Raw genomic sequence first — 26,416 nt, 5'->3', positions numbered from 1 at the left:
GTTGAGTTATTCCCAGTTACTAGAATCATTCCTAGCATTTGCATTTTGTTCCCAGCTTGCACCTCCGTAATTACTGTTTAGGGTCATCTTCAAAAGTGGTCCTACCATGGGTCCCATCCATTTCCGATGATAAGCAAAATCATCCATTGCGTTGTCTTCAACAAGGTAATCCACATCATCCATCTTAGTCTGAGTATGCCACTCCTTCGAACTCTTCCAAACGATCAATTGTAATTGCCTTAAGCTGGTATGAAGAGTTTCAATGATCAATAGATCAAAAGTAATTCTTTTTGCCACTTAAGGGAACAATCCAACGAGTCACCTTTCCCAAGGTGCCCCGTTACGGGACCATGGCAATTATTTCCTCGCCACCTTGACACCATCCACCATCTTTCTAAGCGTGGAATTGTTCCACCAAATCAAACCACGTCGTTTGTTCTTCCATCCCTCTCGATGTGTTTGGTGTCTCAACTCAAGATGTTTCAACATGTCATTCCGTGAGTTGGTCTTGTGATCATTAGGATGATCCATCCATGTAGACATGTCTCGCTCTGTTGACCACATGTTGGATGAAGATCTTGAAAGCGAGGATGTCAAGATCAACGTATGCTACGAATCAACAACTTTATGAGGTGCAACTTGGATCGTGAAGTTTGTGTTGGTCTTGTGCCCCCTCTGTCTTCTTACCTCACGTCTTGAATCTCGGGACGAGATTCTTGTTTAGTGGGGGTGAGTTGTCACAGCCCTAGCTTTACCCTGGCCTTGGACTAGTTTGGTTGCTCCATCATGTTTAAATTCAATTGAAATTTGAATTGAGGACTTTTCCAAGCCTCAAAAAACCTCTAAAAATAACCAACATTTAAATCTCATCAAATGAGTCCAAGAAAATGTTCTTGTTATTCTGTGAAAATATTGGCATGAGGTGAAATTCAAACCAATATTTTTGGAGTCACAGAAATAATTTATTGGGCCTTTGATTTAAATCAATAATATATTTGGGTTGGAATTATTTCTGTTATATAAGAAATAATGTCCAAATAATCCTAAACTGAAATGTTCCATGTTGGGTTTATTCCATACAGTGAGCATGAGCAGTTTGGTGATTTTTGGAAGTGTCTAAGTATTTTTAATAAAGCCCTAAAGACTACAGATTAATAGAAAACAAAATTAAAAGAGAAAGAGGGAGAACCTACCTGGTGGGCCAACCGACCCACCACTGTAGCAGCCCAGCCGGGAAAAGCCAGCCCAGCCCACCTCCACCTCCCTGTCGTCTTCCACCTCCTGCCAGTAGGCAGGAGGGCGTGTCACCGCGCGCGTGCTCGCCCTGGCCACCTCCTGCTTCCTCCCCGGGCCTTCTAGCGACGCCACAGAGACGCCCCGTGACCCCTTGCTCCTCTCCCTCACTCTCTGCTCTCCCCCCTCGCCCTCTGCTCCCTCTCCCGAGCACACCCGAGCGGAGCTCGTCGCCGCCGTACGCCGTAGACGCGGCCTCCATGCTCCCCTCGCCTCCCCGACGTGTCCACGAGCATCGCCACGCCTCCCTCGTCCTCTCCGTCCGGCCACGCATCACCGTAGGCCTTGCATCGACGCCATCTTCATCGTCTTCGTCACCGGCCACCGGAGATGCCTCTCGCCGCCCCGCTCGCTCCGGTGCTTCCCCGAGCACGTCGAGGCCACCTCTGCATCCACCGTGAGCCCCTGCCCCTAACCCCCCTCCTCTATGCCTCCGTTGCGCCCCCTAGCCGCCATCTCCACCGAGCCCGAGCACTCTGCTCCGTCGGTGACGCCGTCGACGTGGCCACAGCCACGCGGGCTCGAAACCGAGCGTGTCACCGCGTTTGCCACACTCCCAGGAGGCCGTAGCCCCTCTCCACGCCCCTGTTGTGCATCCCAGCGCCGAACCCGAGCACACCCGAGCTCCGGCCGCCGCCGCGAGCTCCGTTCCAGCGAGCTCCGGCGCCCCCACGGCCACCCACCTACCTCCCTAGATGCGGGCGAGTCCGGGCTACGCCCCGATGCCCTTAGCCACCGCCCCTGTCGCCTTTATTGCAAGTCCGGCGCGTTGCCGCCGCGGGTTTGGTCGCCGCCGGCTAACTCCGGTGACAGCCGACGTGGCGGGGTCATTAGTGCTAATCCCCGCCAGCTGGACCTCACCTAGTCACTGACAGCGGACCCCGCAGTGGGTCAAAGCCCAGTTAGCGTCGGGTTTGACCCGAGGTTGACCTCTGTTTGACCCTTGAGTCACTGACATGCGGGCCTCGCCCGGCTAACCCAATTAGTTAGAGCTAAACTTAATTAAGTTAGTTTAGGTAGTCACTGACCAGTGGGCCCAGTGTTGTTTAGTTAGTCTAGTTAACCCAAATAGTTAACTGTGAGACTGACTAGTGGGGCCCAGCTGTCAGGTTTGACTTGGACAGCCCTGTTAACTTGCTGATGCCAGCATGACGCAATGCTGACGCAGTTAATCATTTTCTGGATTTAAAATAATTCAGAAATTCCAGAAAATGCCCAAAACTTCTAAAAATCATAGAAACTCCAAATGAAATAAATTATATATGAAAAATTATCAGAAAAATCCAATCTATCCATTTATGCTACTTTCATGCATGTTCAACCAACTTATACCCCCTGTATAAGTGAAAACATGATAATGGCATTTTAAATGCTAAATATGGAGTTTGCATATGAACCCTTGGTCCATATGGACTTCATTTAAATTGTTGCTAGATGCATTAGTGCAAAACACATTCATATTGCCATGTCATAGCATGCATCATATTGTTGCATATAGTCATGTGTTGATTGAGTTCTTTCTCAGTTGCCGGTGTTTGTCCCTTCTCAATAAACGTTGTACCGACGCTGTGATCGTTGACACTGATGAAGACCCAATGATATCTTCAGAAGTGCCACGCAAGCAAAACCCCCTTGCTCATTCCAATACAATCCCACTCTCCCGCTCCTGCTCTCTTTTACTGCATTAGGACAACAACGATTCATCTTTTACTTGCTGCGGTAGTTGAACCCCTTATCCTCTGCATGACCTGTCATTGCCACAGTAAATAGATGAAACCCACTAGCATGAGTAGGAGTTGTTTGAGCCCTGATGTGCCTACTCATTCATGCTTGTTTGTCATGCCTGCTATTGCATAGAGTCGTGTCAGGTCTGGTTCATCGGGGATGAATCGGAGGGGTGTAAACATGTCCTACGGTGTGTGAGCTAAGTGTGTGAGCACGATTTGGTAAAGGTAGCGGTGAGAGGCCATGTAGGAGTACATGGTGGGTTGTCTCACTGAAACCGTCCTCAGGAACTGAGTTCTGTGTTTGTGATCCATGAAACAGCTACTACCACACATTCGGCCCTGAAAAATGACCCCGCTCGACTTATTGACCCCGCTCGACTTATTGAACCCTCTCGTCCTCTGTCCAGGAGTTGCAACTAGTTTCTGGTGTTTGTAGGTTATGTGTTGGCGACCGTGCGTAGCGCTGACCCTAGGGGTGGGCTATGATGCGGTAGATACACTGTGGCCGGGTATGTCGGGCGCCCGTTTGGTGTCTCGGGACCCTGTACACATTGTTTGGGGCCGTTGAGAACACCCCGGCCGGATTTCCTTGCGGATGGAACCCGAATAGGCGATAAACCTGGACTAGAGACTTGTGTGGTTAGTCAGGTCGTGGTCTACACCCACGTAGGCTTTCGCTTGAAGTCCGCCAAGCACATGCCGTGTGCAGACGCTAAGTGGTGGAAACATGTGTGACGAAGTACACCCCTGCAGGGTTATAAATGATCTATTCGAATAGCCGTGTCCGCGGTAAAGGACTTCTGGGTTGCCTATAACAGTTCATAGACAAGTGAAAGTGGATACTCTAAAACTCGCAAGATAAGTGTGAGTGCTATGGACGGTCTTCTCGTAGGGAGACGGGAGCGGATCCATAGTGGTGTATTGGATGGTGAATATGTGGACTCGTGTGCGCCACCTCAAAAGAGTTGCTTGTAGTCGTGGTTCAGGATAGCCACCGAGTCAAAGCTGGCTTGCTGCAGTTAAACTCCACCATACCTTCGTTGATAATGATGCATATGTAGTTAGGTCTGATGTAAGTCTTGCTGGGTACATGTGTACTCACGTTTGCCTAATTTATGTTTTGTAGAGAGACGTCAGTATCACTAGCAGTTCCGCTTGGACTTCGGCATTTAGCTTGTTACCTCAGCTACGATCTTGTACCCTTGGGAGGGTCTTGTAAATAGTCAGGCTTCTTAGTCTTTTTCATTTGTAGATGTCTGTACTCAGACATGTTAAGCTTCCGCATGTGTTTGACTTATATGCTCTGAATGTTGGGTCATGAGACCCATGTTTGTAATATCTTGGCTCCTCGGAGCCTAATGAATAAATACTTGAGTCGTAGAGTTATGTTGTGATGCCATGTTGTATTTACACATATCGAGCATATTGTGTGTATGATTGAAATGCTTGGTATGTGTGGGATCCGACAATCTAGTTGTTTATCCTTGGCAGCCTCTCTTATGGAGAAATGTAGTCTAGTGCTTCCATGAGCCAAAGTAGTCCGCTACAGCCCGGTTCACCGGAGTCCTGCTAGCCCAGCACTACTGCTCGGGGCACTTGACTGGCCGGCATGTGTTTCACTTCGTTCCTGTGTCTGTCCCTTCGGGGAAATGTCACGCAGTGACATCCGGAGTCCTGACTAGCCTGCTACAGCCCGGGTTCCCGGAGTCCTGTTAGCCCAGTGCTACAGCCCGGATTCACACGCTGCTGACCGACATGCTCGATGTGATTCATGTATGCCTGTCCCCATAGGTTGGTGCCACTTTGGGTTCACGACTAGCCATGTCGCCCCGGGTTCTCTGTCATATGGATGCTAGCGACACTATCATATACGTGAGCCAAAAGGCGCAAACGGTCCCGGGCCATGGTAAGGCGACACCCGTGGGAATACCGTGCGTGAGGCCACAAAGTGATATGAGGTGTTACCGGCTAGATCGATGTGACTTGGAATCGGGGTCCTGACATGAACGATGGCAAATACTAGCTTCAAATCCTTTGAATTTCATTTCTATCTCAGTGAACCTAATGTGCTCCCCAACTTTCTGATCAACCAAATGATGTCGTGTGCACTTATTTCTCTCGGAGAGGCATGCATTTTGACCTAATAATGGCTGAACTATATTTGATTTTTATTGTATGTTTCAGGGTCAGGGTTCTGTACTATAGGAGGAAACAAGATGGGGCATGTGGTTTTCAAGGAAAAATATTGGAACTGGTGCGTGGGTTCTCTTTTCGTTGATTCTTTTTCTGTTGTTACTATCATGGTTTTGCACATGCATAATCGAGTGTGTTATAGCTGAATGTTCTTGGGCATTCAAAAATGGTCATTGGCATTAATTAATTTCCATTTGAGTATAATGCACCAAAGATACACATTATATTCCTCTGCATTATTGATTGTTGTGCATAAATCGTTTACAATGGTCACTCTATTTGAGATTCTCCTTCTGAACTTTAAAGAGGCTGCATAGTAATATATTCTGCTCCTTTACTTCTCAGATGCCTTGCGTTGATCTCTCTGATCTGGTCGGCCTGGCGCGGGAACTGAGCCGCCGTCGATGAATTTATCGCAGCTTGGCTACCTATTGCTTTGGATCCGGTACGATCCCCATCTCTCTCTCTCTATCTATCTATCTATCTATCTCCGAGACTCATCCACACACTCATTCACTCACTCTCTTTGTGCGCGCGCGCAGTTCACACACCTGAACCCAATTACTGAAGTGTGTCGTGTTGGTTTACTTGAATGATACTTGCTCCGTTGTTGTGTTTAGTCATATTGTCCTATCTTAACATATGCTGTGCTCGCCAAGTTCAACGTCTGGTATTCGGTGACAAGTCTGAATGAATATATTAATCTGAGAAAGTATTCAGTCCATGTACTTGCGTTGTTGATATTTGATTTTTATTTTCTCAATTATATGGACGTGTTAGTTCTTTAAAGATCTCTCAGCTATAAAATTGCTCTAGGCTACTTGGGATCCAACAAATACCAGAGCATATATACGCTGAATTCTATCCCTAATTTGAAAGTTAGTTTCAGATACTTCAGATTAATTAACCATATGGATGAGATTGCTTCTGGTAATAAGTTATTTATTGATTGTTTTGCTTCAAATAGTTTATGATTGATGCTCCATTAGCCTCCTTTTAGACTATGCTCCTCTGATTTATTTGTATGGCATTTGCTGTAGCTTTGAATGCAGGTAGGTTTGTTCATAGGTTTATGCGGCGCATGTACTGGCATAATACTTGTTGAAGCACCTCCCTGGCTTCCTTGCCTTGCTGCTCTAGCACCAGCCTCGCCACCACTAAGGTTTGCTCTAATTTCTATGCCATGGCTTTTTTATGCTTGATTTGCTATGTGGAAAATGCAATGTGATGCTTGCATGATCGATGGATGCAATCCTAATGTAGAAACCTTGCCTTGCTGCTCTAGCGCTAGCCTCGCCGCCGCTGTAGTTTGCTCTAATTTCTATGCCATGATTTGTTTATGCTTGATTTGCTCTGTGAAAAGTGCAATGTGATGCTTGCATGATTGGTGGATGCAATCCTAATGTAGAAACACATACCTTTTTTGTCATGGGTAGCACATATGTGACACTGTTATCATTAGTCTGCTCTCCGATAGGAATTCTTTGCCTTTGGTTTAGGTAGATCTTATATAATTTTTCTTTTCCTGTTAATTGTAATCTTTAGATGGATTTTCCTTTCTAACTGATTGCATTATTTGGTTGTATAGATTCAGTATGAAATGAATACTTTTTTGGGAATTCTCTTATTCATCTATAGAGAGGTGGGATCCATATGGCAGAGATGAAAGCCGGATTCTATTAGACATAACTATGCTTTTTTAATTGGCCATGCGAATGCTTGCTACCAACTTGAATTGACCCACTTCTACATATGAAATTGTAATTCGTTGACACACACTTAAATAAGCATCCACAATCTGTCCTAAAGGTGATTGCCCCATCTGTTTAGTGGTGTAAACAAGTTCAGGTTGCGCAAGCATAGCAGTGAGGGAGGGGTCTGCTTTAGTGTAGTCCGTATGTGGCTTAGCGGTTTTTTAAAATCAAAGGAAATGCTCTGTGCAGACAAATACATATCTAATCTAGGGGGTATACATAATAGCGGTAGCTAAATAATAATGTTTAGATTCAGGCAATATACTACAATCTGCCTTGTGGAGAGGGGCCTATGCTTACTGGGTTTTCTGTACGGTGTTTTTATTGTTTTTTACCTGCAGAAAAGGTTCTCAAATCTTAGTAAGGCCCAAAGAAAGGATCTTTCTTTGTATCTCTTATTTTGGTTATAACCTGCTGTCGAAGGTAGCCTTGGATATGGCTGATTATTTACATAACACATATTTGTTGCCTTGCTTGGGCTGGTGATGATATCCACACCTACGCACGGCTTTTTAATTTCCTGCTACTTTAAGCAGTGGTCGTAAACTGACTTTATAATGGGGCAGGCACTATAATTACTTCAGAGTTGTTATCTCATTTTCGGTCCTATGCACTTTTCTAAGATGCTGGGTCCATTTTCTACTTCGGCTACGTGCGAGCACCATCTCACGTCCTTGCGCTCTTGAATTACTGATTTCAGATTATAAGCCAGTGGACATGTGCACGTCAAGCTTCGTTGACCAGAATCGGTAGTTTAGGCTTTTCCCTAATTTAATGGATTATCACAAATGGTACTGCCGTGTTAGGTTGCCAGCTCCATAAATTACATGGTAACAACACATCGCGATCAGTTTGCTGACCAGCCAAGGATATATTTTTGTCATTCTTTATGTCTATTTATTATCGGTATAATGGCTTATGCCTGAGGCTTCTTCTTTTTAGCTATGGCTTCTCTGCTCGCTGTCTCATACTGTATTACAGTTGCTTCATGCAGTTCCTTGCAGCCTTATGTTTTATGTTCTTGGTCCTTGCAGGATACCCATCATGTGTTTAGGATCCCACACATGGCGGTTCTTGACATGCTTAGAGCACACCTTGGGCTATCACCAGCTCAGTACGAGCGTGTTGTTCATGAGGGAGGGTCGATTTGATTGACTAAATCTGTAGCCAGCCAGAACCAAGGTTCAGGTCATTCTTGTACGAACATCTACGTTGCCATCCCAGTAAAAGGGCAGCTTGATTGACTCATGTTTGGTTAAAAGAAGTTCAGAATCTGCATCTCTAACTCTTCATCGATGATCAAGAAACTCATTCTTTGATGATTTTTATTCACTTGCATGTGTTCCGGCATTATTATTATGAACCTGTGACAAATATCTTTTTATGCTACTGTAGTGAGCATCATGCTAGCTATTATGATGTTGTACTGAAGTGCTAATCATGTGAGTGAATATATATTAGTTGGTTTAAGCATCAGTGAATATTATTTACCCCATAAATCTGCACATAATTTTCTATGCTATGTGGTAGGTTTTTCTAATTGTTGGTCATTTGATCCCGATATGATCTCTTACTTAGGTGCTTGCTGCACCCATATATTTTTAGAGCAGAGAAGATGGTACATCATATAGTTTGGTCACGAGGTTTATTTTTTACCACTGGCTATGTAGGTTTTGTGCTAGAATGCATTTCGTACACAACTATTAGCTATGCTTAATTGTGTTTAGCAACTTCCTTGCAGCTCGTGCGTTGCAGAATTTTATAATTAGCAAGAATTTTACCTCCCTGGACTGAATAATTAGCTGACTTGGCACTATATATGTTCATATCTGATTGTGCGATGTGTGAAATTAAGTTGCAGCCCTTAGTATACTTCATTTTTTCCCTTTGCTTCCTTCATATTTTCCTATAAATTAACTAGAAGCTTTATATTTTATGAGATGCATGGGCACTTATCGTTGCAGCATGAGTTGCCACCAAATCAGATTAGAATTTTTTTAAGCAGATTCCTATATTTTGAAATAGTTATGCTGATCACATTGCTTAGATGGTTCATGTCTTATTTTGTAATGTACTTCATCGTGTCTCAAGCTTTATGTGCTTAATGGTGAGACGTCTCACATGATCTTAAATATGATCAGCGAAAACCTGAGTACGTGCACGTTTGTCTTGGCTTTTTGGGGTTTGATATTCTTGATGCCGTAAAAGATTGTAATATGTAGCTTCTTCAATTTTTAGGTGCTGGAGATGTATAGAACAGGACGAAGTTTACCCTGAATATGCCGTCTATCCCCTTCCTGTAAGTCTTATCATTATCATCATCATCTCAGTAGCAACTGAAGCAAACCCTGCTAATATCCCATAAAGTTGTTGGGATCATGGAGGAATTGGTTTCTCATGGCAGGAAGGCAAAGCTTGGGTGACACATCTCTTGGCAGTGGCTTGCCTATCTCTCGCTTCAAAGATGGAGGAGACATATGTGCAGCTCCCCGTGGACCTACAGGTCAGTGAGTGATGCATCTCATCTCATGACAGACCTCTGCATACATACATGCATCATTGAAAGGGTATTTCTTTCAGTTTCATCTCAATTAATCGACGGTTTTCGCTTGAAAGATGGTTGAGGCAAATTCTGCGTTTGAGGGAAGGACAATAAAAAGGATGGAGCTTTTGGTGCTCAGCACCTTCAAATAGAGGATGCAAGCTATTACTGCTTGCTCATTTATTGACTACTTCCTTTGCAAATTCAATGATCATGACGCACCCTCCATGCTCGCATTCTCCTGTTCGACCGACCTCATCCAGAGCACAGCTAAAGGTATGAGAGTTAAATCAGACCACCTTTTTAGTATTCTTTGATCAATGTGGTAAATCAAATCTCTTTTTTGGCATTCATCGATCAATGTGTTAAACCAGATCTCTTTTTTAGTATTCATCGATCAATGTGTATAACTTGGTGGTGATCAATTCTTAAAAGCCTGAATCAATTTTCTGATTTAAGTTTTACATTTTTAGGCCAAAGGAATCTTGCGCATAAAACAAGATAATGACCAAGAAGAGCATGTGAGGGGCCAGCAGGTGTTTATCCCGAGTGATTTCAGTGTTTGTCAAGCCTGATTAAGGTACTTCATTATTCTCTTGCACACAACTGCTAACGCACATGAATCCACCATTTATTCTTTTAATATTACACGATGACCGGGTTTATTGTTAATCTGAATGCTTCAATGAAGCTTGCCGCCTTGCTTTTTCTCGAGCTTTTGTTTGGTTATGATAAGAAAAGAAGAAATACTTTGATACATGATAGATATACATGAGCGCATACTCATGTGAATTTTCTATTAAATTTGTCACCACTTGATTGTAGTTTTGTCAATCGCTCTGCAGGCCGTCATGCTTATTCTCGACATGCAATGGATTCTTATGTCTGTTTAGGCCTAACCTCACCAAACTTTGCTACACTTCACATCATGAGGGAGGGAGGGTAAGTAAGTAAATTGGCAGTCTTACTGAGTCTGAATTTGAAGTAGTGTAGTATCCCATCATCCTGTCAGCCAGACATTGAACTCACTGTGGACTCAATCAAAAGCATTTGAATTTCTCATATATTATTATTAAAACTATCAGTGGTGTAGTATCCAATCATTCTATAAGCCAAACATTTGAACTGGTCGTGGACTTGGTTAGAAGTATTTGAATTTCTCATATAATCTTTGTGCTTTTTTACTTTTATCTTACTATGTTACGAAAAGGACCAGTAATAACTTATGTGATTTGAAAACACATAAGATCTCATGAGTTAGGATGGACATAACCATGCCCTCTGAAACAGTCACCAAGCTTTAAGTTTATCTCTCTTCATTTTTAAGGATTAGGAGGACCACCTATCACCCACTGTCCAAAACCTTTCATAGGGTGTCAGTGCATGAATTGTTTTCTTGCTATACATACACACACTATATGCATAATTTGGGTAACACGAGATGTCTTTCAACAGATGCGTCCATTGCAACACAAGCAAATCAGGTGACAAGGTGTTTGGAGAAGCTACTCATAGCTAACTACATAGTTTAGTACAATGTATTAAAGCAGTGTAAATAAATAACTTATATGGCCTGCTTTTGGTACATAGTACCGAACCTTGATCTTTAGGTATTTCATGCTACAATTTTTAACAAATGCACCAATGGTTTGTAACGAGATTTGATGTTTTGCATTGGACCATTACTGTTGTAAGTAAATATTATCTTTTGCTTTTTGAGTTATACTACCAGGTGTCAGATTGTTAGACTGAATAAATATATACCATATGTTCGATAGTTAAACATCTCAAGATATCTATTGTATATTACCGGATTAGCTAAAACGGAACCGGATAGGGTGTGGCAGGCCGCAATATTATGCTATTTTTTTATATTTGCAATGTCTCGATGACTGTATTACGATTGGATATGACTTGTACCCGGCAGCGGTGCTGCCGGGTGCGGCAAGCCGCATTTCCTATCTAGTAGTTGTGATTCCAGCATGTAGCAGCTGCCTGGCAGTCGATATATACATGTCCCGGGACATAAGATGGAAATGCACTACTGCGTGTACTATACAACATAGTACCACTCACTCGGCTACAACATAAATTAGTATAAAACAATACTAACCCAACAACCTTCCGCCAGAGATAGTAATTTGTGATATTCACCCATATATATGTGTTGTGAGACTCTCTAGCTGAAGAGTACTCTTTCCTCATCCCCGTCGCTATCAGATAGATCACCGACGGCTTGAAAACACCAATAGAAAGACAAGAGATAATTCTTTTATGGAAGTGCATTAGGGAATAGGAAGTGCTGGGAACGAGAGAACAATCTTTAAGTGCACCTAGCAGCGTCCAGTCTGCTTAGCTTGCACAGATAGGGATGGTGGAGCTGCTATAGAAGCAAGTACCTTGTACTAGTGGGCGTGTTCTGGTGAACCGAGATTGCAGTGAGGATTCATGTTGTGAGATGATGCCCCATCGCTTGTATTTTATTGAAAATTCATACACTCTTCCATGCACAAGCATACTATAGATATAACCATCCAAGTCGGTCTGTGAATGCCATAGCACATGGGTACGCACGCATGCCAATTTGGTTGGGTGTCTGTGATGTGGCGAGGTAACTAGATTGGCATAAACCAACTAGAAAAACCTTTTAACAAATGAATTTTAATAGAAGCCGACTAGGATAGACACTTTTGCAGGCAGTTCTAAACCGTCTGCTATAGAGCAGTACTAGGGTTGGCCCTTTACGAGAGCCGACTGCGTTCTTTTTTAGCCTACTGGTCTCCTCTAGGTCTGAACTGACTGTGTTGATGATTCTTACTAGAAAGGAAAAAAAATTGCATTAGCAGTGCTCTAAAGCACAAGTGAAATAGATTATAACAACAACATTTTACGAACTCAGACAGTTCACTATATTCATGAAAGGCACTAGCCACATACCCTGTATCTCACCTTTGAATCATACTAATAAATTTACATGAATAAATAACCGACCTAATGTTCATGCATGTGAAATGTATATATGCATCCCAGTCTAGATGATACAGCACAACACCAACCAGTTTTACTTGGCCTAGTAGATAGTATTCTCTTCCAAAAATGTGTACACATGCACACACAGGTCATCTTTACTTTTTTTTTGGAAAACGGAGGCAAAAAAATTATGTCATCATATTAATACAATGTTTCGGACATACGGAGCTACTCTCGTGGCATCAACCATCTCAAACATTTCTCGCTGGCCAAAACCAAATAGGAAACCTCTTGCTTGACTTTGTCGAAAACCGAAGTAGGCATGGAGGAGATACCACGGAACGTGCAATCATTTTGCTCGTTCCAAATTTTCCAAGCCGTGAGAATGAAGAGGGAGGACATGGCCTTGCGCCTAAAGCTATTCGCAAGGCAAATCGAGGTCCACCAATCTTTAGTCGATTGAGGATAAAGCGCTCCAACAGTTGAGGTCCAAGCCATCCTAGACGAACCAAGATTGGATCATTTTCCAAATGCGCATGGAGTACGTGCATTTCAAGAGAAGATGCGCATCTGAATGCCCTTTCAATTTACATAGTTGCCCGATGTCTAGGGTTTTCCGGATGGGGATATTTGTGGGGCAAGGGGCAGGCTGGGCAAAGCCGACGTGGCGGACGTGTCCCGGGTCGCCTCATATCCGCCCGGGGCTGGATATGAGGGGCACCGGACGGCTGGGGCGTTTGAGAACGGTTTAAGGCGTCAGTCTGGATCAGTTTTTCACAACCTGTCAGTGAACGGGACGTCCACCTAAGCGTTTGGGGATGGTTTGGGGTGCCCGATTGTAGATGCTCTTAGGAGCCACAACATTCCACCATCTAGGCCCACGATGTCGTCCATGCACGTGTAGATTCTAATGTGTGCTCCCTAGGTAGCTATGTCTTATATATACCACTTGTCTCTACCCAAGTAACATATCAAGCTTTGTTAGCCCATGCACATGAGACAGAAACAAAATGGGGTGTGGAAAAGGATCAAATATCACTAGGAATGGGAGACATCGAGAATCAGATGATCGTTAGTCAGTGGACAAAGTAGCCCCCCATTTTCTCTTCGTTGTCAGGATATTCTTTGGTTGGTACTGTGGTCAGAAATCACTCTCCACTACCTTGAATGGGTGTGTGTCTGCCAATCCTGAGTTGATCTCCATTGCTTTGACGCTCAGCTCGGATGACCACACAACGTTGACCAATCTTGACAGCTAGTCACATTATCTCCAACTACATAGCCAACTAAACGCCGCATTCTCGGTGCTTCTGACAGACTGGCAGGATTTTAACCTGTCTTTAAACCTGGTTTCTACATGGACTACGGTTGTTCTTGTCACAGGGTGTTGCCATGCGTTGGCTCGGAACTGTGTCTAACCATCCTCATCGACAAAGTGAGCACGGTCGTCGACGTCTTCTAGCTCCGAGCGAGGACTTTCTGGGTGTTGCGTTAACAACGTTACCCTGCCCCACGTGGTGTTTCCGAGATGAAGAGGTGGTATCAAGCTTCGGTCATGAACGCATCATCCATCTCCGTAAGGATATGGTTGTGATTTTTAATTTCGTTAAAGATGACATTGTAAGGGTTGGTTACAATAGAATTAAGAAGGACAGTAACAAAACCAAAGAGCCTGTGGCGCACTCTGGTATAGCATATAGCTTTAGTAAAGATGCTTTTCTTAGCATAGATGATCAAGATAGCTCACCTCACACACCTGAAGGGTGTAATGATGAGGCTTATAATGGAATAGATTACAATAATCTATGGACCAAAGTGTCTAAATATGGGCGGGGCAAGCACCCCAAGAAAACCTTGTTTAGATGAATTGTCTTTTTTGGAACATCAGAGGGATTACTGCCCCTGGTAGGAAATCCTGTATAGATGATGTACTCAACAAGGTCAAGCCTTGTATTATAGCTTTCCAGGAAACTAAGAAAGAGATGTTCTCTTCATCTTTCCTGAAAAGCATCAGTAATAATAGGAATTTTGAATGGCACCACTTGCCTGCAGAAGGCACTGCTAGTGGCATCCTGGTAGGAGTAGATGAAGATATTTTTGAGATAGATAGTTGGCTTCCCCTTAAATACTCTGTCTCTTGCACACTTACAATCAAAGTCAGTAAGATCAAATGTAGAGTTATTGGAGTATATGGATCTCCTTATGATGAAGGCAAAGATGATTTCATTACAGAACTGCACAGCTTGTTCATATGTGATCATCTGCCTACCCTGATTGGGGGTGATTTTAACCTAGTTAGGTATCAAAAAGACAAGAGTAATGGCAACATCAATCACCACTGGAGTGATAAATTTAATGCTTGGGTAGAGATCTGGAGTCTTTTAGAAATTAAAATGTCAGGCAGAAGATTCACATGGGCTAATAACCAACAGAACTTGGTCATGTCTACCATTGATAGAATCTTCTGTACTACTGATTTTGATGCTTTATTTCCTTTGGGTAGTTCTCAAGCCCTTCCCAGAATTGGGAGTGACCACACACCACTACTATGGGATTCTGGGTTGAGTAGGCCCCCAAAACCCACTAGTTTCAAATTTGAAAAATGGTGGCTGCTGAAGGCAGAATTTAAAGATTTAGTGATTAAGAACTGGACAGCTCCTGTCAAGAAAAAATAGCTATAGATATATGGCAGGAGAAAGCCAGGAGGTTTAGGAGGTTTGCTAGAGGCTGGAGCATCAATATAGAAGCTGATATTAGAAAACACAAAGCCCTCCTCACTCAAGAATTTGATTCCTTAGATGTTAAGGCTGAAACAGAGCAGTTATCTGACTCTGAGAATAATAGGATGAAAATAGTGATGCAAGAGCTTCATCATATTTGGCTAAAAGAGGAAGTGAAAGCCAGGCAAAGATCTAGGGATAGAGACATCTTAGAAGCATATAGGAATACTAAATACTTCCAGGTTGTTGCCAATCAAAGGAGGAGGAGAACACAGATTCATGTCCTTGAGGGCCCAAATGGCGCTGTGTTTGGATATATTGGAAGCCTATGTTTGGATATCGGAAGTGTTCCGGGTGAAATCGGGATTTTACCGGAGTACCGGGAAGGTTACCGGAACCCCCCGGGAGCTAAATGGGCCATTATGGGCCTTAGTGGAAAAGAGAAGAGGCAGCCCTACATGGGCTGCGCGCCTCCCCCTTCCCCTAGTCCTATTAGGACTAGGAGAGGTGACCGGCCCCCTCTCTCTCTTTTCCCCCTCCGCGAATCCTATTCCAACTAGGATTGGGGGGGGATCCTACTCCCAGAGGGAGTAGGACTCTCCTGGCGCGCCACACCTTGGCCGGCCAGCCTCCCCCCTCTAGTCCTTTATATACTGAGGCAGAGGCATCATAGAACACACAAGTTGATCCACGTGATCTATTCCTTAGCCGTGTGCGGTGCCCCCTGCCACCATATTCCTCGATAATACTGTAGCGGAGTTTAGACGAAGCCCTGCTGCTGTAGTGCATCAAGATCGTCACCACGCCGTCGTGCTGACGGAACTCTTCCCCGACACTTTGCTGGATCGGAGTCCGGGGATCGTCATCGAGCTGAACGTGTGCTCGAACTCGGAGGTGCCGTAGTTTCGGTGCTTGATCGGTTGGATCGTGAAGACGTACAACTACTTCCTCTACGTTGTGTCATCGCTTCCGCAGTCGGTCTGCGTGGGTACGTAGACAGCACTCTCCCCTCTCGTTGCTATGCATCACCCTGATCTTGCGTGTGCGTAGGAAAATTTTGAAATTACAACGAAACCCAACAGTGGCATCCGAGCCTAGGTTATTTATGTTGATGTTATATGCACGAGTAGAACACAAGTGAGTTGTGGGCGATATAAGTCATACTGCCTACCAGCATGTCATACTTTGGTTCGGTGGCATTGTTGGACGAGACGACCCGGACCAACCTTACGCGTACGCTTACGCGAGACCGGTTCCCCCGACGTGCTTTGCACACAGGTGGCTTGCGGGCGACTGTCTCTCCAACTTTAGTTGAACCAAGTGTGGCTACGCCCGGTCCTTGCGAAGGTTAAAACGGAGTCTATTTGACAAACTATCGTTGTGGTTTTGATGCGTAGGTGAGATTGGTTCTTGCTTAAGCCCGTAGCAGCCACGTAAAACTTGCAACAACAAAGTAGAGGACGTCTAACTTGTTTTTGCAGGGCATGTTGTGATGTGATATGGTCAAGACATGATGCTGAATTTTATTGTATGAGATGATCATGTTTTGTAACCGAGTTATCGACAACTGGCAGGAGCCTTATGGTTGTCGTTTTATTGTATGCAATGCAATCGCGATGTAATGCTTTACTTTATTACTAAGCGGTAGTGATAGTCGTAGAAGCATAAGATTGGCGAGACGACAACGATGCTACGATGGAGATCAAGGTGTCGCGCCGGTGACGATGGTGATCACGACGGTGCTTCGGAGATGGAGATCACAAGCACAAGATGATGATGGCCATATCATATCACTTATATTGATTGCATGTGATGTTTATCCTTTTATGCATCTTATCTTGCTTTGATTGACGGTAGCATTATAAGATGATCTCTCACTAAATTATCAAGAAGTGTTCTCCCTGAGTATGCACCGTTGCCAAAGTTCGTCGTCCCAGACACCACGTGATGATCGGGTGTGATAAGCTCTACGTCCATCTACAACGGGTGCAAGCCAGTTTTTGCACACGCAGAATACTCAGGTTAAACTTGACGAGCCTAGCATATGCAGATATGGCCTCGGAACACGGAGACCGAAAGGTCGAGCGTGAATCATATAGTAGATATGATCAACATAACGATGTTCACCATTGAAAACTACTCCATCTCACGTGATGATCGGTTATGGTTTAGTTGATTTGGATCACGTAATCACTTAGAGGATTAGAGGGATGTCTATCTAAGTGGGAGTTCTTTAATTAACTTGATTAATTGAACTTTAATTTATCATAAACTTAGTCCTGGTAGTATTAGCATATCTATGTTGTGGATCAATAGCTCGCGTTGTTGCTTTCATATGTTTATTTTGATATGTTCCTAGAGAAAATTGTGTTGAAAGATGTTAGTAGCAAAGATGCGGATTGGATCCATGATCTGAGGTTTATCCTCATTGCTGCACAGAAGAATTATGTCCTTGATGCACCGCTAGGTGACGGGCCTATTGCAGGAGCAGATGCAGACGTTATGAACGTTTGGATAGCTCAATATGATGACTACTTGATAAGTTTAGTGCACCATGCTTAACATCTTAGAATCGGGACTTCAAAGACGTTTTGAACGTCATGGAGCATATGAGATGTTCCAGGAGTTGAAGTTAATATTTCAAGCAAATACCCGAGTTGAGATATATGGAAGTCTCCAACAAGTTCTATAGCTAAAAGATGGAGGAGAATCGCTCAACTAGTGAGCATGTGCTCAGATTGTCTGAGTACAACAATCTCTTGAATCAAGTGGGAGTTAATCTTCCAGATAAGATAGTGATTGACAGAATTCTCTAGTCACCATCACCAAGTAAGTAGAACTTTGTGATGAACTATGATATGCAAGGGATAACGGAAACGATTCCCAAGCTCTTCGTAATGGAAGAACAGCAAGCAAGTTGCTGCTCAAGTGAAGAAGCCCAAGTCTGATCCTAAGCCTGAGACTAAGTGTTTCTACTGCAAAGGGACTGGTCAATGGAAGCGGAACTACCCCAAGTGATTGGCAGATAAGAAGGATGGCAAAGTGAACATAAGTATATTTGATATACATGTTATTGATGTGTACTTTACTAGTGTTTATAGCAACCCCTCAGTATTTGATACTAGTTCAGTTGCTAAGATTAGTAACTCGAAACGGGAGTTGCAGAATGAACAGAGACTAGTTAAGGGTGAAGTGACGATGTGTGTTGGAAGTGGTTCCAAGATTGATATGATCATCATCGCACACTCCCCTATACTTTCGGGATTAGTGTTGAACCTAAATAAGTGTTATTTGGTGTTTGCGTTGAGCATGAATATGATTTGATCATGTTTATTGTAGTACGGTTATTCATTTAAGTAAGAGAATAAATTGTTGTTCTGTTTACATGAATAAAACCTTATATGGTTACACACCCAATGAAAATAGTTCGTTGGATCTTGATCGTAGTGATACACATAATCATAATATTGAAACCAAAAGATGCAAAGTTAATAATGATAGTGCAACTTATTTGTATCACTGCCGTTTAGGTCATATTGGTGTAAAGCGCATGAAGAAACTCCATGTTGATGGGCTTTTGGAATCACTTGATTATGAATCAGTTGATGCTTGCGAACCATGCCTCATGGGCAAGATGACTAAAACTCTGTTCTTCGGAATAATGAAGCAAGCAACAGATTTGTTAGAAATCATACATACTGATGTATGTGGTGTTGGGTTTCGTAGTAATTTCAAAAAAAATTCCTACGCTCACGCAAGATCGTGTGATGCATAGCAACGAGGGGGAGAGTGCTGTCTACGTACCCAACGCAGACCGACTGCGGAAGCGATGACACGACGTAGAGGAAGTAGTCGTACGTCTTCACGATCCAACCGATCAAGCACCGAAACTACGGCACCTCCGAGTTCGAGCACACGTTCAGCTCGATGACGATCCCCAGACTCCGATCCAACAAAGTGTCGGGGAAGAGTTCCGTCAGCACGACGGCGTGGTGACGATCTTGATGTACTACAGCAGCAGGGCTTCTCTACAGTATTATCGAGGTATATGGTGGCAGGGGGCACCGCACACGGCTAAGGAATAGATCACGTGGATCAACTTGTGTGTCTAGAGGTGTCCCCTGCCTCCGTATATAAAGGATCCAAGGGGGAGGGCTGGCCGGCCAAGGAGGGGAGGCGCAGGAGGAGTCCTACTCCTTCCGGGAGTAGGACTCCCCTCCAATCCTATTCCAACTAGGATTCCCCAAGTGGGAAAGAGGGGGAAGGGTGGCCGGCCACCTCTCCTAGTCCTAATAGGACTAGGGGAAGGGGGGGAGGCGCGCAGCCCTTGTGGGCAGCCCTTTCACCTTTCCACTAGGGCCCATGAAGGCCCATATGGCTCCCGGGGGGTTCCGGTAACCCTCCCGGTACTCCGGTAAAATCCCGATTTCACCCGGAACACTTCCGATGTCCAAACATAGACTTCCAATATATAAATCTTTACGTCTCGACCATTTCGAGACTCCTCGTCATGTCCGTGATCACATCCGGGACTCCGAACAACCTTCGGTACATCAAAATGCATAAACTCATAATGTAACTGTCATCGTAACCTTAAGCGTGCGGACCCTACGGGTTCGAGAACAATGTAGACGTGACCGAGACACGTCTCCGGTCAATAACCAATAGCGGGACCTGGATGCCCATATTGGCTCCTACATATTCTACGAAGATCTTTATCGGTCAGACCGCATAACAACATACGTTGTTCCCTTTGTCATCGGTATGTTACTTGCCCGAGATTCGATCGTCGGTATCCAATACCTAGTTCAATCTCGTTACCGGCAAGTCTCTTTACTCGTTCCGTAATACATCATCTCGCAACTAACTCATTAGTTGCAATGCTTGCAAGGCTTATGTGATGTGCATTACCGAGAGGGCCCAGAGATACCTCTCCGACAATCGGAGTGACAAATCCTAATCTCGAAATACGCCAACCCAACATCTACCTTTGGAGACACCTGTAATGCTCCTTTATAATCACCCAGTTACGTTGTGACGTTTGGTAGCACCCAAAGGGTTCCTCCGGCAAACGGGAGTTGCATAATCTCATAGTCATAGGAACATGTATAAGTCATGAAGAAAGCAATAGCAACATACTAAACGATCGGGTGCTAAGCTAATGGAATGGGTCATGTCAATCAGATCATTCAACTAATGATGTGACCTCGTTAATCAAATAACAACTCATTGTCTATGGTTTGAAAACATAACCATCTTTGATTAACGAGCTAGTCAAGTAGAGGCATACTAGTGACACTCTGTTTGTCTATGTATTCACACATGTATTATGTTTCCGGTTAATACAATTCTAGCATGAATAATAAACATTTATCATGAAATAAGGAAATAAATAATAACTTTATTATTGCCTCTAGGGCATATTTCCTTCAGTCTCCCACTTGCACTAGAGTCAATAATCTAGATCACATCACCATGTGATTAACATCGATAGTTCACATCATCATGTGATTAACACCCATAGTTCACATCGTCATGTGACCAACACCCAACGGGTTTACTAGATTCGGTAATCTAGTTCACATTGCTATGTGATTAACACCCAAAGAGTTACTAAGGTGTGATCATGTTTTTCTTGTGAGAGAATCTTAGTTAACGGTCTTTCACATTCAGATCCGTTATGTATTTTCCAATTTTCTATGTCTACAATGCTCTGCACGGAGCTACTCTAGCTAATTGCTCCCACTTTCAATATGTATCTAGATCGAGACTTAGAGTCATCCAGATCAGTGTCAAAACTTGCATCGACGTAATCCTTTACGGCGAACCCCTTTTTGTCACCTCCATAATCGAGAAACATATCCTTATTCTACTAAGGATAATTTTGACCGCTGTCCAGTGATCTACTCCTAGATCACTATTGTACTCCCTTGCCAAATCAATGCAGGGTATACAATAGATCTGGTACACAGCATGACATACTTTATAGAACCTATGGCCAAGGCATAGGGAATGACTTTCATTCTCTTTCTATCTTCTGCCGTGGTCGGGCTTTGAGTCAACTTCACACCTTGCAACACAGGCAAGAAACTTTTTCTTTGACTGTTCCATTTTGATCTACTTCAAAATCTTGTCAAGGTATGTACTCATTGAAAAAACTTATCAAGCGTCTTGATCTATCTCTATAGATCTTGATACTCAATATGTAAGCAGCTTTACCGAAGTCTTTCTCTGAAAAACTCATTTCAAACACTCCTTTATGCTTTACAGAATAATTCTACATTATTTCCGATCAACAATATGTCATTCACATATACTTATCAGAAATGTTGTAGTGCTCCCACTCACTTTCTTGTAAATACAGGCTTCATCGCAAGTCTGTATAAAACTATATTCTTTGATCAACTTATCAAAGCGTATATTCCAACTCCGAGATGCTTGCACCAGTCCATAGATGGATCGCTGGAGTTTGCACATTTTGTTAGCACCTTTCGGATTGACAAAACCTTCTGGTTGCATCGTATACAACTCTTCTTTAGTAAATCCATTAAGGAATGCAGTTTTGTTTATCCATTTTCCAGATTTCATAAAACACGGCAATTGCTAACATGATTCGGATAGACTTAAGTATAGATACGAGTGAGAAACTCTCATCGTAGTCAACACCTTGAACTTGTCGAAAACCTTTTGCGACAATTCTAGCTTTGTAGATAGTAACACTACTATCAGCGTCCGTCTTCCTCTTGAAGATCCATTTATTCTTAATTGCTTGCCGATCATCGGGCAAGTCAACCAAAGTCCATACTTTGTTCTCATACATGGATCCCATCTCAGATTTCATGGCTTCAAGCCACTTTGCGGAATCTGGGCTCATCATCGCTTCCTCATAGTTCGTAGGTTCATCATGATCTAGTAGCATGACTTCCAGAAAAGGATTACCGTACCACTCTGGCGCGGATCTTACTCTGGTTGATCTACGAGGTTCAGTAGTATCTTGTTCTGAAGTTTCATGATCATCATCATTAGCTTCCTCACTTATTGGTGTAGGCGTCGCAGAAACAGTTTTCTGTGATGTACTACTTTCCAACAAGGGAGCAGGTACAGTTACTTCGTCAAGTTCTACTTTCCTCCCACTCACTTCTTTCGAGAGAAACTCCTTCTCAAGAAAGTTTCCGATTTTAGCAACAAAAGTCTTGCCTTCGGATCTGTGATAGAAGGTGTATCCAATAGTTTCCTTTGGATATCCTATGAAGACATATTTCTCCGATTTGGGTTTGAGCTTATCAGAATGAAACCTTTTTTTCATATAAGCATCACAATCCCAAACTTTAAGAAACGACAGCTTAGGTTTCTTGCCAAACCATAGTTCATACGGTGTCATCTCAACGGATTTAGATGGTGCCCTATTTAACGTGAATGCAACTGTCTCTAATGCATAACCCCAAAACGATAGTGGTAGATCGGTAAGAGACATCATAGATCGCACCATATCTAATAAAGTACGGTTATGATGTTCGGACACACCATTACATTGTGGTGTTCCAGGTGGCATGAGTAGTGAAACTATTTCACATTGTTTTTAACTGAAGGCCAAACTCGCAACTCAAATACTCTTCTCTACGATCAGATCGTAGAAACTTTATTTTCTTGTTACGATGATTTTTCACTTCACTCTGAAATTCTTTGAACTTTTCAAATGTTTCAGACTTATGTTTCATCAAGTAGATATACTCATATCTGCTCAAATCATCTGTGAAGATCAGAAAATAATGATACCTGTCACGAGCCTCAATATTCATCGGACCACATACATCAGTATGTATGATTTCCAACAAATCTGTTGCTCGCTTCATTGTTCCGAAGAACAAAGTCTTAGTCATCTTGCCCATGAGGCATGGTTCGCTAGCATCAACTGATTCATAATCAAGTGATTCCAAAAGCCCATCAGTATGGAGTTTCTTCATGAGCTTTACACCAATATGACCTAAACGGCAGTGCTACAAACAAGTTGCACTTATCATTATTAACTTTGCATCTTTTGGTTTCAATATTATGATTATGTGTATCACTACGATCGAGATCCAACGAACTATTTTCATTGGGTGTGTAACCATATAAGGTTTTATTCATGTAAACAGAACAACAATTTATTCTCTTACTTAAATGAATAACTGTATTACAATAAACATGATCAAATCATATTCATGCTCAACGCAAACACCAAATAAAACTTATTTAGGTTCAACACTAATCCCGAAATTATAGGGAGTGTGCGATGATGATCATATCAATCTTGGAACCACTTCCAACACACATCGTCACTTCACCCTTAACTAGTCTCTGTTTATTCTGCAACTCCCGTTTCGAGTTACTAATCTTAGCAACTGAACTAGTATCAAATACTGAGGGGTTGCTATAAACACTAGTAAAGTACACATCAATAACATGTATATCAAATATACTTATGTTCACTTTGCCATCCTTCTTATCTGCCAATCACTTGGGGTAGTTCTGCTTCCAGTGACCAGTCCCTTTGCAGTAGAAACACTTAGTCTCAGGCTTAGGATCAGACTTGGGCTTCTTCACTTGAGCAGCAACTTGCTTGCTGTTCTTCTTGAAGTTCCCCTTCTTCCCTCTGCCCTTTTCTTGAAACTAGTGGTCTTGTCTACCATCAACACTTGATGTTTTTCTCGATTTCTACCTTCGTCAATTTCCGCATTACGAAGAGCTTGGGAATCGTTTCCGTTATCCCTTGCATATCATAGTTCATCACGAAGTTCTACTAACTTGGTGATGGTGACTAGAGAATTCTGTCAATCACTATCTTATTGGAAGATTAACTCCCACTTGATTCAAGCGATTGTAGTACCCAGACAATCTGAGCACATGCTCACTAGTTGAGCGATTCTCCTCCATCTTTTAGCTATAGAACTTGTTGGGGACTTCATATCTCTCAACTCGGGTATTTGCTTGAAATATTAGCTTCAACTCCTGGAACATCTCATATGGTCCATGATGTTCAAAACGTCTTTGAAGTCCCGATTCTAAGCCGTTAAGCATGGTGCACTTTAAACTATCAAGTAGTCATCATATTGAGCTAGCCAAACGTTCATAACGTCTGTATCTGCTCCTGCAATAGGTCCGTCACCTAGAGGTGCATCAAGGACATAATTCTTCTGTGCAGCAATGAGGATAAACCTCAGATCACGGATCCAATCCGCATCATTGCTACTAACATCTTTCAACACAATTTTCTCTAGGAACATATCAAAATAAACATATGAAAGCAACAACGCAAGCTATTGATCTACAACATAATTTGCAAAATACTACCAGGACTAAGTTCATGATAAATTTAAGTTCAATTAATCATATTACTTAAGAACTCCCACTTAGATAGACATCCCTCTAATCCTCTAAGTGATTACGTGATCCAAATCAACTAAACCATGACCGATCATCACGTGAGATGGAGTAGTTTTCAATGGTGAACATCGTTTATGTTGATCATATCTACTATATGATTCACGCTCGACCTTTCGGTCTCCGTGTTCCGAGGCCATATCTGCATATGCTAGGCTCGTCAAGTTTAACCTGAGTATTCTGCGTGTGCAAAACTGGCTTGCACCCGTTGTAGATGGACGTAGAGCTTATCACACCCGATCATCACGTGGTGTCTGGGCACGACGAACTTTGGCAACGGTGCATACTCAGGGAGAACACTTCTTGATAATTTAGTGAGAGATCATCTTATAATGCTACCGTCAATCAAAGCAAGATAAGATGCATAAAAAGATAAACATCACATGCAATCAATATAAGTGATATGATATGGCCATCATCATCTTGTGCTTGTGATCTCCATCTCCGAAGCACCGTCATGATCACCATTGTCACCGGCGCGACACCTTGATCTCCATCGTAGCATCGTTGTCGTCTCGCCAATCTTATGCTTCCACGACTATCACTACCGTTTAGTAATAAAGTAAAGCATTACATCGCGATTGCATTGCATACAATAAAGCGACAACCATATGGCTCCTGCCAGTTCCCGATAACTCGGTTACAAAACATGATCATCTCGTACAATAGAATTCAGCATCATGCCTTGACCATATCACATCACAACATGCCCTGCAAAAACAAGTTAGACGTCCTCTACTTTGTTGTTGCATGTTTTACGTGGCTGCTACGGGCTTAAGTAAGAACCAATCTCACCTACGCATCAAAACCACAACGATAGTTTGTCAAATAGACTCCGTTTTAACCTTCTCAAGGACCGGGCGTAGCCATACTTGGTTCAACTAAAGTTGGAGAGACAGTCGCCCGCAAGCCATCTATGTGCAAAGCACGTCGAGGGAACCGGTCTCGCATAAGCGTACGCGTAAGGTTGGTCCAGGTCGTCTCGTCCAACAATACCGCCGAACCAAAGTATGACATGCTGGTAGGCAGTATGACTTGTATCGTCCACAACTCACTTGTGTTCTACTCGTGCATATAACATCAACATCAATAACCTAGGCTCGGATGCCACTGTTGGGTTTCGTAGTAATTTCAAAAAATTTCCTATGCTCACGCAAGATCATGTGATGCATAGCAACGAGGGGGAGAGTGCTGTCTACGTACCCAACGCAGACCGACTGCGGAAGCGATGACACGACGTAGAGAAAGTTGTCGTACGTCTTCACGATCCAACCGATCAAGCACCGAAACTACGGCACCTCCGAGTTCGAGCACACGTTCAGCTCGACGATGATCCCCGGACTCCGATCCAGCAAAGTGTCGGGGAAGAGTTCCGTCAGCACGACGGCGTGGTGATGATCTTGATGTACTACAGCAGCAGGGCTTCTCCTAAACTCCGCTACAGTATTATCGAGGTATATGGTGGCAGGGGGCACCGCACACGGCTAAGGAATAGATCACGTGGATCAACTTGTGTGTCTAGAGGTGTCCCCTGCCTCCGTATATAAAGGATCCAAGGGGGAGGGCTGGCCGGCCAAGGAGGGGAGGCGCAGGAGGAGTCCTACTCCTTCCGGGAGTAGGACTCCCCTCCAATCCTATTCCAACTAGGATTCCCCAAGTGGGAAAGAGGGGGAAGGGTGGCCGGCCACCTCTCCTAGTCCTAATAGGACTAGGGGAAGGGGGGAGGCGCGCAGGCCTTGTGGGCAGCCCTTTCACCTTTCCACTAGGGCCCATGAAGGCCCATATGGGTCCCGG

General features: G+C 43.4%; 1 long non-coding RNA gene across 6 annotated transcripts in view; it reads left to right on the top strand.

The window, feature by feature from the left end:
• The window catches only part of LOC125531092 (uncharacterized), a 35,195-nt gene extending 23,977 nt beyond the window's left edge, over nt 1-11,218 (top strand). For 2 of the 6 annotated variants that reach the window (XR_015611614.1, XR_015611613.1), the window contains exons 6-15: nt 5,205-5,274; nt 5,559-5,658; nt 6,254-6,375; nt 8,002-9,119; nt 9,206-9,266; nt 9,372-9,470; nt 9,584-9,785; nt 9,983-10,089; nt 10,355-10,451; nt 10,965-11,218. This is a non-coding gene — a long non-coding RNA (uncharacterized LOC125531092). Of the gene's footprint in view, nt 1-5,204; nt 5,275-5,558; nt 5,659-6,253; nt 6,376-8,001; nt 9,120-9,205; nt 9,267-9,371; nt 9,471-9,547; nt 9,786-9,982; nt 10,090-10,354; nt 10,456-10,964 lie in introns of all 6 variants that reach the window. The other 4 variants (XR_015611618.1, XR_015611617.1, XR_015611616.1 and 1 more) reach the window with 4 other exon arrangements.
• Nucleotides 11,219-26,416: the final 15,198 nt, after the last annotated feature.

Source organism: Triticum urartu, chromosome 7A (genome assembly GCF_056163025.1).
Source record: "Triticum urartu cultivar PI428250 chromosome 7A, HENAU_Tu73, whole genome shotgun sequence".
Classification (NCBI taxonomy): Eukaryota; Viridiplantae; Streptophyta; class Magnoliopsida; order Poales; family Poaceae; genus Triticum; species Triticum urartu.
The sequence above is the reverse complement of the archived record's forward strand: the minus strand, read 5'-3'. Positions and strand labels throughout refer to the sequence as shown.